General features: G+C 36.5%; 1 protein-coding gene across 1 annotated transcript in view; it reads left to right on the top strand.

Annotated features, from left to right (window-relative positions):
• GBE1 (1,4-alpha-glucan branching enzyme 1) overlaps positions 1-12,630 on the top strand; it is a 307,124-nt gene that overhangs the window by 181,559 nt on the left and 112,935 nt on the right. The window lies entirely within an intron of this gene.

The raw sequence follows: 12,630 nt of genomic DNA, 5'->3' as shown, positions 1-12,630 counted from the left end.
TTCCGTTATCAGTGTATCAAAGATTTAACTGGCTGCCTTTATTCTTTTCCAACTACTTCTCTTTGTCCTCTCTCTTTCTATCTGTCTCTTTATCTGTCTGTCTCTCTCATAGGTCTCAGCTATACATTTGGCAGTTTACACTCTGTTATATTTAAGAGAGGATAGCCATGGATTTAATTTTTTTTTAAATTCTTGCTAATCACTTTCTGCAAAGAGCTAAGAGAAAATTATCTCTTATGTTCTTTTTAAAAGTCTTATTATATAGACTCCACTTGCCACAGCCAGACCAGGTATAAAATATTAACACATAGGCAATACAAAAGTTAACCTCACTCAGAACCAAATACTCTATTGTCTAAGTTAGATAGTCATCTGTGAATAGGTGAAGACCTAAGAATGTTTCTCATTGAGGCAGGAGCTAAACATTTGTTTGTTTGTTTGCAATCTTTTTTTCCCCTCCCCTCCCCTTCTCTTTTCTCCACTCATCTTTTTTTTTTTTTTTCCCCCAATACCAGGGGGATTAAAGTTCTGAGGCTGGGGAAGATCTGGGTCTGTGTCTGCTAGGGGCAGAGCTTTGGTTTTCTCTCCTTTTTTCCTTCCCAGTGATTGGCTTATTTCCCTGCTGTGCTGATTATTTCTGTATTTAGAAAAAAACTGGTTGTAGCTAGAAGTTTGCCTTAAGAAATGTAAACCTTTGCAGTCATTTGAGCATAAAGCTAGGAAATTCAGAGAAACTGGGAATAAGCCACAGGGAGGCTTGGTCCTTTTATCTACTCTTCTTGAAGGATTTATTAACATCCTACAGAAAGTAGAAATCTGATTCTTGTGTTGTATGTGTTTATAAATTATATTGGTCTGTAGATGTTAACTAGTTTATATCAGTATGCACTAGATTTTTGTCTTGGGTTTTCTTATTATGTACATGTTTGTATACATGCACAAATGTGTGTACAGACATCTAAAATCCAAAATTTTAAACAAGTTAGTTATAGACTATTGAATGTCTTGATTTCTTGCTCTTAACTGCAGTTCATAATCACAGCACAACTAAAATTGACTAATATAGTATATAAAATAAACACTAAATGTCCACGCTTTTAAAAATGAATGTGAGGAGTAGGGGGCCGTGTACACACATGTTGATGATAAAGTAATCTGCTTAGAATCATGTATTAAAAATTAGTCTGGCACACATAGGTGCTGAATTAGCTAAATTAATTAACTTGACAATATTTTTTGAGTACTTATTATATACACAATGTTCCTCAACCCTGGAAAGGAAGCAGTAAAAAAAAGAAAGCAGAAAAGACCCCAATTCTCTGAGCCCTCTCTATAGGGAAGGAAAACAATACAAAATAAAATTCCCAAATAGTAGCAAGTACCATGAGGAAGAATAAAGTCAGCTAGAAGTGTTCAATGTTATGTTGACTGTAGTTGTTTTTTTAATGTGGTCAAGATAACCATTTCTGAAGAGGTAGTATTTACGCAGAGACTTGAATGAAGTAAAGTACAATAGGAAACCCTGGGGGATGAGTGAACAGAGAGGAGAATGTGTTGTGAAGTCCATGTGGGGGAATGGGCTTAGTGTGCTCAAAGGTAGGCAAGAGATGTAGAATGGTAAGCAAGGGATATTTTTAGGAAAACCCTGAGATTTTGGTGGTTGTTAGATCAGGTAAAGCCTTGTAGGTTCCTTGAAGGAGTTTGGATTTGCTTTGGTTTTATTAAGTTTATTCTCTACTGATGGTAAAAACTCCACCTGCTATATGGGAGCCCTGGGTTTGATCCCTATGTTGGGAAGATTTCCTGGAGAAGGGAATGGCTACCCATTCCAGTATTCTTACCTGGAGAATTCCATGGACAGGGGAGCCTGGCAGGTCCTAGTCCATGGGGTCGCAAAGAGGTGGGCATAACTGAGCGACTTTCACTATTCACTATTTGACATATAAATTAAGATGTTGAGTAGCCAGTCAAATATCTGAACCTGGAATTCAGTGGAGGCATTAGGGCTAGCAAATTAAAATCAGAAGTCATCTGTTTATAGAAGATATTTCAAGCTATGAGGTTGAATCAGTTTACCTGAAAAGTGATGATGAGGAGATGCTGAGCCCTGAGTTACTCTCACGTGATGAGGTCAAGAAGAAGGAGCTGTAGGTGAAAAAGGAGGACAGGCTGGGAGGGCTCAACCACGCCAGCTGCAGCTTCTGGGTTTAAGTTAAATGAGGATTGTGAATTAAACATTGGTTAGGACCAGTGGTCATTTGTTTGGACTAAAAAAGGGTTTTATGGGAATGGTTGGGCTGAAATTCTATCAAAAATGAATGTGAAGTGAGAAAGAAAAGGCAGCAAGTGCAGATAATTTTTATGAGGGGATACTCTCTAAAGGGGAATAGAAAAGTATTTTGGTAGCTGAAATAGAGAACTGTAAGTCAAAAAAGTTTCTTTTAAGGTAGGAGATATTTCAGCTGATATGGTTGTACCAGTAGAGAATGGAAAATTGCTGAGTCAGTATGGATAACTGTAGGTACAAATCTTTGATATGAGAAGAGAAAGGATTTGGAGTATGAATAGAGGATTGGTCTCGGAAAAGTGTAGGGATAGTTAATCTGATATAATAAGGAGATAGAGTATATGAGTTTTAAGCAGAGAGAGTGGTAGATTTGATTAGGTGTTGATAATGTTCTATAATTGCTTCTGTTTTTTCATTTATTTTTAAAGTCAAGGCAGTCAGCTAAGGACTTATGTGGTGGTTCAGATGGTTAAAGAATCTGCCTGCAATTCAGGAGACCCGGGTTCGATCCCTGGGTCAGGAAGATCCCTTGAAGAAGGAAATGGCTACCCATTCCAGTATTCTTCCCTGGAAAATCCCATGGACAGAGGAGCCTGATGGGCTACAGTCCATGGGGTCACAAAGAGTCAGACATGACTGAGTGACTAACACTTAACAGTCAGCTGAAGATGAAAAGTTGAGAGACAGGTGTTGGAAATTCCAGCTGAAAGGAGATATAGAAATGTTATCTGAGAGAGTGAAAGAGTTGTTTCATCATTATGGAAATAATATGGGATTTTTGAGTGATTTTGAGGACCCACCTGCCAGTGAACCAAGAAGAAAATTGGCTTTGAATAAGGCTGGAATTCTGCTAGGACTACAAGTCTTCCTTTGAATTCCACTGGAAGCTGTTTTAAAGGCTGGAGAGGGACAATTGGTAAATGCTTGAAAGATAATTTTTTTCCCTCCATTTTCCTTGAATTTTCATATAGTTAACATTTCCAAAAAGTTGAGAACAAAAAAAGAATAAGTTTAAAGAATTACAGTTTTCCCGAGCAAATCTGTTAAATAATAAGTCACAGCAGGAGGTATAATTAATTACAAGCCAAGTAAGCTTGAGAGATAATTGATTCAAATATACTCAACTCATCACCAAATATATTCTTCATCATATTGCTGGAGTAATAAACTTTCTCAAATGCAGATGTTGTGTGTGACTGACAAGTGTAAATCATTCTGTGATAAACTACAGCCTATGACAGTTGTTTTCTAAACAGATGAATGCTAATGTAATACTCTGGTGAAAATGGAGATCGAGCATCTATTGTAGAGTTTCTGACGCTTGAAACTGCCTCCCCCTTATAGATTATGTCATAGATTGATACTTTCTTGATCATATGAGATAGACGTATCAGAACCAAAAACATAAAACAGGATTTCACAAGTCAGTTATGCCATCTCAAATATGGTCCCAAATATTTCTTTGATATTGTCTTTACCGTTTGTAATCCACTGACTGAAGGTGGGTTTCCTTGATGTATGAATGATCTTGAGCACAACAAAAAACTGCCATTGTGCACTAGGCGATTAGAATGGCAATTAGCAGTAGGCAGCACAAAGGTACTGTTCAGTTTGCAGCTATCTAAGAAAAAGTCTGGTGGTTGTAAAAGTGTGTGCATCTGCGCTTGCTTTGGGGATGATGGGTAAAGTAGTCAGAGGAGAAGCCTAACTCCTTGTATGCTATTGTCCCCAGGACAGAAACTATGGGTGCATGGATACATTCAATTACAATTTTTTTGATATTCAAAAGGATCTAATGCTAAATTTTCAACAAACATGCATATTTAGATAGATGATGTTATTTTTAAAAGTGTAATTGAAACAGGGGTGTGACTGCACTTCTTTATTGTATACCCTTAGCCTCTGAGATCAGTAGGCGATAGTCACAGCAGGTTATTTATTTCTGTGTCTTGAGGCACCAAGCTAGTGTTTTCCCAGCTGCCGCTAGCAGCCCCATGATTCCTGTCCACTTGGCACTAAGGCATCTTTACTGAAGCCCTATGGGTATAAGAATCACATTTTTAAAGTATTAGGTCTTAAGGATAAATTTCAAGTCCTTGGCAAATTCAGAAATTAAGTGTCTGATCACTTTGTGCATGCATGCTCAGTAGCTACGTCACGTCTGACTCTTTCCAACCCTGTGGACTGTAGCCTGCCAGGCTCCTCCATCCATGGGATTTAAGAATACTGGAGTGTGTTGCCATTTCCTTCTCCAGGGGATCTTCCCTACCCAGGGATCTAACTGGTGTCTTCTGTATTAACAGTCAGATTCTTTACCACTGAATCACCAGGAAGTCCTTATCTGATCACTTTCTACCTCTTTAAATTCAACAGTGCAATTTCTCTCAGGTACTAAGACTCTGTGTCTTTATCCATGCCATCCCTTCTCCTTTGGAATGCCTTCCTTGCTCTACTTTGCTTTATACTCTATCTTGTATTTCATGACCAAATATCTATTTCCTCTTGTTGGAAATCTTTATAAAATCTCTATAGTCTCTATCCTCACCCCTGTCCCTTTAAATGTCCTCTTGCCTGCCTCATTCCAATAGACTTAATCTGGACTTTACCTTCTTACTTAAATACTGCATTTACATAGATCTAATAATGTATGTGTGTGTGTGTATAACATTGAAAATATCCCCATATTATTCTTTCCTACTAGACAACATGTCACATCAGTGATCTGCCTTTTGACTGTACTCCAACAGCATATGTTTGCCTTCCAATTAATGCTTATCATCTATTAGAATTGTACCTAAAATAAAAGTGTGTGTATGTATATATGTATATGTATGTATATATATATATATATATCTCCTGAGAGACTATTCTGTACATTTCATGAGATATTTTCATGCAGGATGTTCTGCTTTTGGCTTTTGCTATTAAAAATTATTTCTGTTTCAGAAATAGTTTTATTTTCTCACACTACCGTATAGTAAAGCCTTTTTAATTCATATGCTTTATATAATTCAGGGGCTTCCCTGTGGCTCAGATTGTAAAGAATCTGCCTGCAATGCAGGAGATGCAGGTTCATTTCCAGGATCAGGAAGATCCCCTGGAGAAGGGAATGACAATCCACTCCAGTATTCTTACCTGGAGAATCCCATGGACAGAGGAGGCTGGTGGGCAACAGCCCCCAGGGTGGCAAAGAGTCAGACACAACTGAGTGACTAACACTTTCATTTCATTCAGCTTTAATTTTATTTGTGCCCTAAGTAATTTGTTAAAACAATATTTTTAATAAAAAATCATTATCTATTTTCTTTTATACTCTCTGACTTATAAAGTCAAGTTCTTCATAAGTATGGAGATACTTCATTTCATAAATTTGTAAATATTTTAATGGTGATGACATTTTAACACTATACCATTTTGCTTATGATGAAAAGATTTTACTCTAAGAGACCTACTGAAAAAAATGAAATCTTTGTTTTAAATATGAAATGATATTTTGTTTCCTCATATTAAAATGCAGTTTAAAATGTCAAAATAAACATGCAAAGCCCAAAATTAAATCTCTTGATCTTATTTTTGGGAAGTGATGACTGTTTCTATTTTAATTAACTCCCTAAAGAATTTTTAAATGTGAAAGTCTCTAACCTAGAGGATAATTTTCAAACAATTACATAAATAATTATTTACTTTATAATTTTTCTCCATTCCACATAAAGTCACAATTTTATCATATACTTATCTTACCCACCCCAATGAAATGTTTGTTGTGTTAAATAACCTGCAAGTTCCAATCTGCCATCCTATCCTCTGTCATATATCTATCATGGCATATAATTAACTGCTATGATTATTTTGATTTATAAAAAATTTTATATAAATATAAGAATATGGAAATATGTGCTTAAATACAGTAATACGCAATCTAATTATCAATTTTATTTAATTAGTATAATAACCTATAATTATAAATTTAATTATAAATATATACATCATATATTGCTTTTTTTTTTAATGCTGATTTCAACATGGACAGACATAGGAGAAGACCATAAAACCATCGTGTTTTTTGTAAATTTATGTGGAAACATAGATATATTCTCATTATTTTTATATAAATTGAAGGGTCATGTTTTTAAAAGTATCTCATATACAAGTTCAGAGATTTCTAAGAGAACATTAGTTAAGGTGTTTCTTTTGCAATGTGAATGTAAAAGGCTATTAGAAGAGCCACCTGTGATGTAATTTTCTATCTTGAGTATATCAGTGCCACACCTTGGCTAGTATATTGTACCCTAGCTTTTCAGATGTTACCATTTGGGGAAACTGGTGAAGTCTACACAGGATCTCTCCCTGTTATTTTATGTAGCTGCATGATAATCTCCAATTATCTCAAAATCAAAAGTTTAATTAAATCTTTTTAGAAACCTCTTTACATAAGAAACACATTAGCTCAAGGAAAGTACATGAAAATGTTAATAACTATTTATTATTACCTCTCCTGGGTATTTGAAAGTAGCCTTCATTTTAAAAAGTGGATTGACATAGGTAATAATTTTTCAAATAATTTTTTAAAGTAATTTTTGTTTAAATAGTCAGATCAGGACATCTGCTGCTTTTGCAGTCTTAAAACATCAGTGCCCACTAAAATCACCATGACTTGAACTAATCCTCAACTTTAGAGTTTGCTATCCCCCTCCATAGTTTAGACTGAGTATAGGGAACACACTCACACTAACCTCATATTTAAAAAATGATCTAATAATATTAGATGGAGTATATGCCTTAAAAGTTAGTTAGGACCCTTGTGTTCAGTAGGAAGTCACCTTTGTTTTATTCTAAAGTGTTTTTGAATTCAAGTAAATAATTTTAAGGATTTTTAAAGTGAGCATGAAACTAACACTATGAACATTGCTTGGTCCTAGACAATATGTAATCTCGGTAAAGTGAGCATCTTATGGACCATTTCTGCCTGATTGGTGCTACTACAACCTGTAATAAGTGGAGAATTTGGATTTACCAACTAGTATTTCTTTCTTCCCATCAGTGCTGGATTAGTACTGGTAAACATATTTTATTAAGATTTGTGATAATGTTTGTTTTTCACCAAACCTAATGCAGATCATTGTTCTTTTCTCAATACATTTTCTAAAAATTTCATCAGTAACATCCCGGTTTTCACAGTTTAAACTTGTCACCTTGTTTATACTTGAGTATTGCCTAACTCATCATCAAACAAGCATTTATAAACTATGTTTTAGTTACTTCTGCTACTCAGTTCAGTTCAGTTGCTCAGTCGTGTCCGGCTCTTTGCGACCCCATGAATCACAGCATGCCAGGCCTCCCTGTCCATCACCAACTCCCGGAGTTCACTCAGACTCACGTCCATCGAGTCAGTGATGCCATCCAGCCATCTCATCCTCTGTCGTCTCCTTTTCCTCCTGCCCCCAATCCCTCCCAGTATCATAGTCTTTTCCAATGAGTCAACTCTTCGCATGAAGTGGCCAAAGTACTTCTGCTACTAGATGATGTTATTTATTGTATATTGGTATTTATTTGACTCTGAGATGCTGTCTTTATCAATCTCTCCCATTGTAGACAATTCTTTACTGGAAAATTCATAGACTCAAGTCTTTCAAGAGACCTCAGTAACATAGTTTAATCTTCAATCTTTTCTTCAGCATCTCTGTTTCTGCTTTGCTCTTAGATGTCTTCAGTACTGTGAAACCTGTCTCATGAGGTAGCCCATTCCATATTTGAATAGGTTTCTCCATTAGGAAATTTGTTGTTATATTTGGTTAAAAATCTGTCTATCAATTTATAACCCATGGACACTCAAAAAATAGATACAATCACTTTTCTACATGGTGTGCCTTTGAGTATAATACCCTGGGGCTCTTTCTGTTTGCAGAATGTATATTTCCATTTTCTCCCCAATTGTTTTTCCTATTGCATTACGTGGTTTTGAATTCTTATTTATTAGCAAACTTGAATTTGTCTATATCCCTTTTAGATTTGGAATTCTAAATTTAATATACCAGATGAGTTCTGACTATATCATATTATATTTTAGTCATAAATTTCCTAGCTATTGCCTGCAATGTATCCATGCTGTTTTCTATTTATTTTATACCTGAAAAGTGCAATTGTTGTAAAATACCTTGAGCATATTAAGATTTGGTTCGGTTCTATCTCTCACCTTGTAAATAATGTGTGTACCAGGTAATGGGGGAAAAAAAAAAATCACTCTTTCAGTGATATTTCTTTTTCATTTCTTTGGTTTGTTTTACCTCGTTTATTCTCCCTGGAGTATACTGGGAAGATTACTATTTTTTCAAACCTCAATACATGTCTAGTTGAAAAATCTTAAAGTCTATCATTTAAATTTAAATTGAATTCTCAAAGGTCACTAGATTAAATCTCCTGCTATACTTAGTAAAGGAAAATGTATGTTAAGGGAGGGAAAGCAGACCATTTTTTTAATGGTTTTAACAGGCTAAATTGGGAACTTGTTAGTGCTCACAATCCAGTTCTTCAGAAGTATAAACCTGAACTTGAAGCACCCTGGTCCGCTGACCTGCTGTGGAACATAGTGGTCACCACTGAAGAGGAAAGTGGTGCTTTGCTTTTCATGAAGAGCCACCTGCCATCACAGGTGTAGCAACAAACACTGGAGCATTGAAGAGCTGTTGCATTTTCCCTCAGCCAGCCATTGTGATGACAGCACTTTAGAGGTCGTTGGGCCACTTTCAAACTTTTGTCTCTTAAAGGCTACAGTGGAAATATATAGGCAATCTCGATGAATCAGAATCATATCTGCCTTGCAATATGATCATAAGCCTTCAAAGAGGCCTTTCCTTATGAAGTATTTATGAGTTATGAGAAACAAACGTAGGCCTTTTATCTGTAAACATGACAAATATTCACAAAATGCAATTGTCTTCAACTGGATATTCCTCTTTCATCTTTAAAAGAGACACACTTTTCATAAAGTCAGCTGTTGGCAAAGACTAACAAGTATCTATGAAACAAAGGATCTGTGAACTTTGATTAGCTTGCTCTATCAAAGGTCAAGGAATTATATTCTTGGATGGTGATGGGCAGATGTGGAAGCATTGGGTACAGACATGCTTGCTCGCTTGGTGCTGCTATGGCTGTAGTGAAACGAAGGGCAGTTTGAACCAATGGGCCAGACATATAACATGGGATGTCATAACAGTTGGAAAAAATCAGCAAATTAGGATACAAATTTATACTTCAGAGTAATACTCAGGTTTGTGTACAGCTTTGTTTTTCTTGATGTTTCTGCTTGTTTATGTGCCTGTTTCATTCTCTGCTCACATTTTCACCTTTGTTAAACTTTATATCCTTTCTCTCTCCTCCCCCCCCCCCCATCCTTCATGTAACTGGCTGGGAATGAATTTGAATCGCATTTTTATGTTAGTGACAAGTCAAAGTGCCAAATTTACGCTATTTGTGGTCTGTATTCCAAAGCAGAGACATTACTTTGCCGACTAAGGTCCGTCTAGTCAAGGCTATGGTTTTTCCAGTAGTCATGTATGGATGTGAGAGTTGGACTCTGAAGAAGGCTGAGCGCTGAAGAATTGATGCTTTTGAACTGTGGTGTTGGAGAAGACTCTTGAGAGTCCCTTGGACTGCAAGGAGATCCAACCAGTCCATTCTGAAGGAGATCAGCCCTGGGATTTCTTTGGAAGGAAGGATGCTAAAGCTGAAGCTCCAGTACTTTGGCCACCTCATGTGAAGAGTTGACTCATTGGAAAAGACTCTGATGCTGGGAGGGATTGGGGCAGGAGAAGGGGGCGACAGAGGATGAGATGGCTGGATGGCATCATGGACTCGATGGACGTGAGTCTGAGTGAACTCTGGGAGTTGGTGATGGACAGGGAGGCCTGGCGTGCTGCGATTCATGGGGTTGCAAAAAGTCTGACACGACTGAGCAACTGAACTGAACTGAACTGAACTGTGAGCAATTTATATATTTATAGTACCTAACATCTGCGTTAAAATTCCTATATTATGATGATTTTCAAAGTAGGTTTGGCCATTAGCAATCAATAATGTCAACAATGAAATACATTGTCATGGTAATTATTGAAGGAAACATCCATGAGCAAATGGACTCTGAAAATGGCAAGCGGAGTGGCACATTGCTCCTCTGTGCACTTCCTGCGATACAGCCAAAATGTCATGAGCTACACTGATATGCTAATGATATGGATGATAATAAGAGAAAGCAAAAAACATAAAACAAAAAATGTAGGCAACAAAAATTAGAAGATAATCTGGGAGGCAAGGAAATATATGAGCTCTAATCATTAGTATAGTTGCTGTGTCTGTGGATAAAGTTTGCCTGACTTTAAAGATTTTGGCCATTTTGGATGGAGGACAGTCAGGCAGATCTGTACAAGTGTTCCAGTCCTTCACTTCTCTGTCCAGGTGATTTTGGTAAATCACATAAAGTCTCTTGTTTTCATTTCCTAATCTGTAGTTAGAGGATGATAACCCTTAATATGAGTGGAAAGAAAAGGTTAAACAGGATTATATGGGTAAAGCATGTGACTCATTATAGATTCCCATTGAAGCGTAGTATTCTGTTCTTCCCCTGTCTCCCCAGAAGGCAGACTGGCAGCAGCCCAAGGAGGCGTATCATCTTCAGGAGTGAGCAGATTTATCATGACTCTGACGGTTATCTCATGTTGTTTGTTGTTTGCGGGGTTGTTGAGTCTTGTAGTTGGACCTGTTTACAATGGCAGTATACATGCTGGCAAAAAAGCAGATGTCACAAACCTACTCCCTGGCCTTTCGTGCAGGTTGACAAATGTATTGAAAGTGTAGTTTGAGAGTGATTTTCTGAAAGGGAGAAGATGCCCAAATAAGTAGCTTTTCCTCAAATGCCTAATTTAATCAAAGAATAACATGTAGAATTCACATTTTTAAATAAAATCTCTCTCAAGAATAATTTTCTAGAGAAGAAGGACAGTGGATTGAACTCGATAGTGCCTCTCCTTACTTTCACATTGTGCAAAGGATAGTTTTTTCTGCTTTTTTTGCTTGTTTGTTTTCAATGTGGCATAGCCCCTAATCTGTGTATAACAGAGAAGCAGACCATAGTGTTTAGGTTGCAGATTCCCTCTTAGTGGAAAGAGTAGTTTGGCAAGGGTAAGTTAACCAGCAACCCAAAAAACCATTGGTGATCTTATGAGCCGTAACCTGCTGATATTCAAGTATCCAAATTGGTGATTTTCATCATTAAAAACTAATTTTAGTAAAAGTAGGAGACTTAGATCCAAGGGACTTTAGGAGCTAATATAAAACTAGTCATAGATGAACACGATTATAACATTCCTTGCTTAAGACATAGTTTATATATATATATATATATATATATATATATATATATATATATATGATCCCTGGGTGGATAGAAAAATTCTCTCAGAGGTCATATTTGATTAAAATCTGCTTGATATTTGAGCTTGGGTCCAACTCGGGCAGAGAATTCCAAGCAGAGATGTGGAAATCTTAGGGCTAAGTTGAGCTTGGTTGTGCTTAAGGACCAGAAAGAAGGCCGCTGTCGCTGGTACTCAGTGGAAGGCAGCTAATCACAGTATTAGACTGGTGCTTGATCATATCAGACCTTGTAACCAGGGCCATAGACTGGATTTTTATCCCCCATTCAGGTCAAAATCCTGCCCAGTCAGAGTGACCCAGCCCTTATTTTTAAATAAGTCCCATCTCAACCTGGATCTCAATCTGTCCTTCATATGGATATTATAAATTATATATATGCAAAAGTTCTTGGCTATATTACAGCAACATGGGTAGACTGTTAAATTAATTATTGCAGAACCCTTTGAAAATCCAGGCAGCAATGCACAGATGCAAAATTTATAACTGGAGCAAACAAAAAGAAGCTGATGTTTCCTTAAGGATACTGATATTTTTGCGGTTTCTTTCTTTTGCTGTCGTCAACAGAGATTTATATAACGTTTGGGGAAATTTTCAATATTTAATCATAAGCATTCTTATTTCAATGTAGGCTATACATGCAGACCAATCTGAATTTGTTCTCACTAGAGGCGGAATATATTATTATTTTTTTAATTGGGGTATGTTCGGATGAATGCCCATGTGTGTTAAAACTTACACAAATTTATGCATCAATAAGGAAATATGATTAGTGAAGAGTTTAATGATTTGACTTTTCATAGTGATAAACGTGTTGTAAAAGGCCCCTAAACAGGGATTGTAAACTATGGCTGAAAAAAAGAAGAGGATAATCTTATTTGAGCGTTCCAAATAATTTCTTGTTTAGTTTTCTTTATGAA

The sequence above is a fragment of the Ovis aries genome, chromosome 1 (genome assembly GCF_016772045.2).
Source record: "Ovis aries strain OAR_USU_Benz2616 breed Rambouillet chromosome 1, ARS-UI_Ramb_v3.0, whole genome shotgun sequence".
In the NCBI taxonomy this organism is placed as follows: domain Eukaryota; kingdom Metazoa; phylum Chordata; class Mammalia; order Artiodactyla; family Bovidae; genus Ovis; species Ovis aries.
Note: the sequence above shows the minus strand (reverse complement) of the source record. Positions and strands in the feature narration are given on the sequence as shown.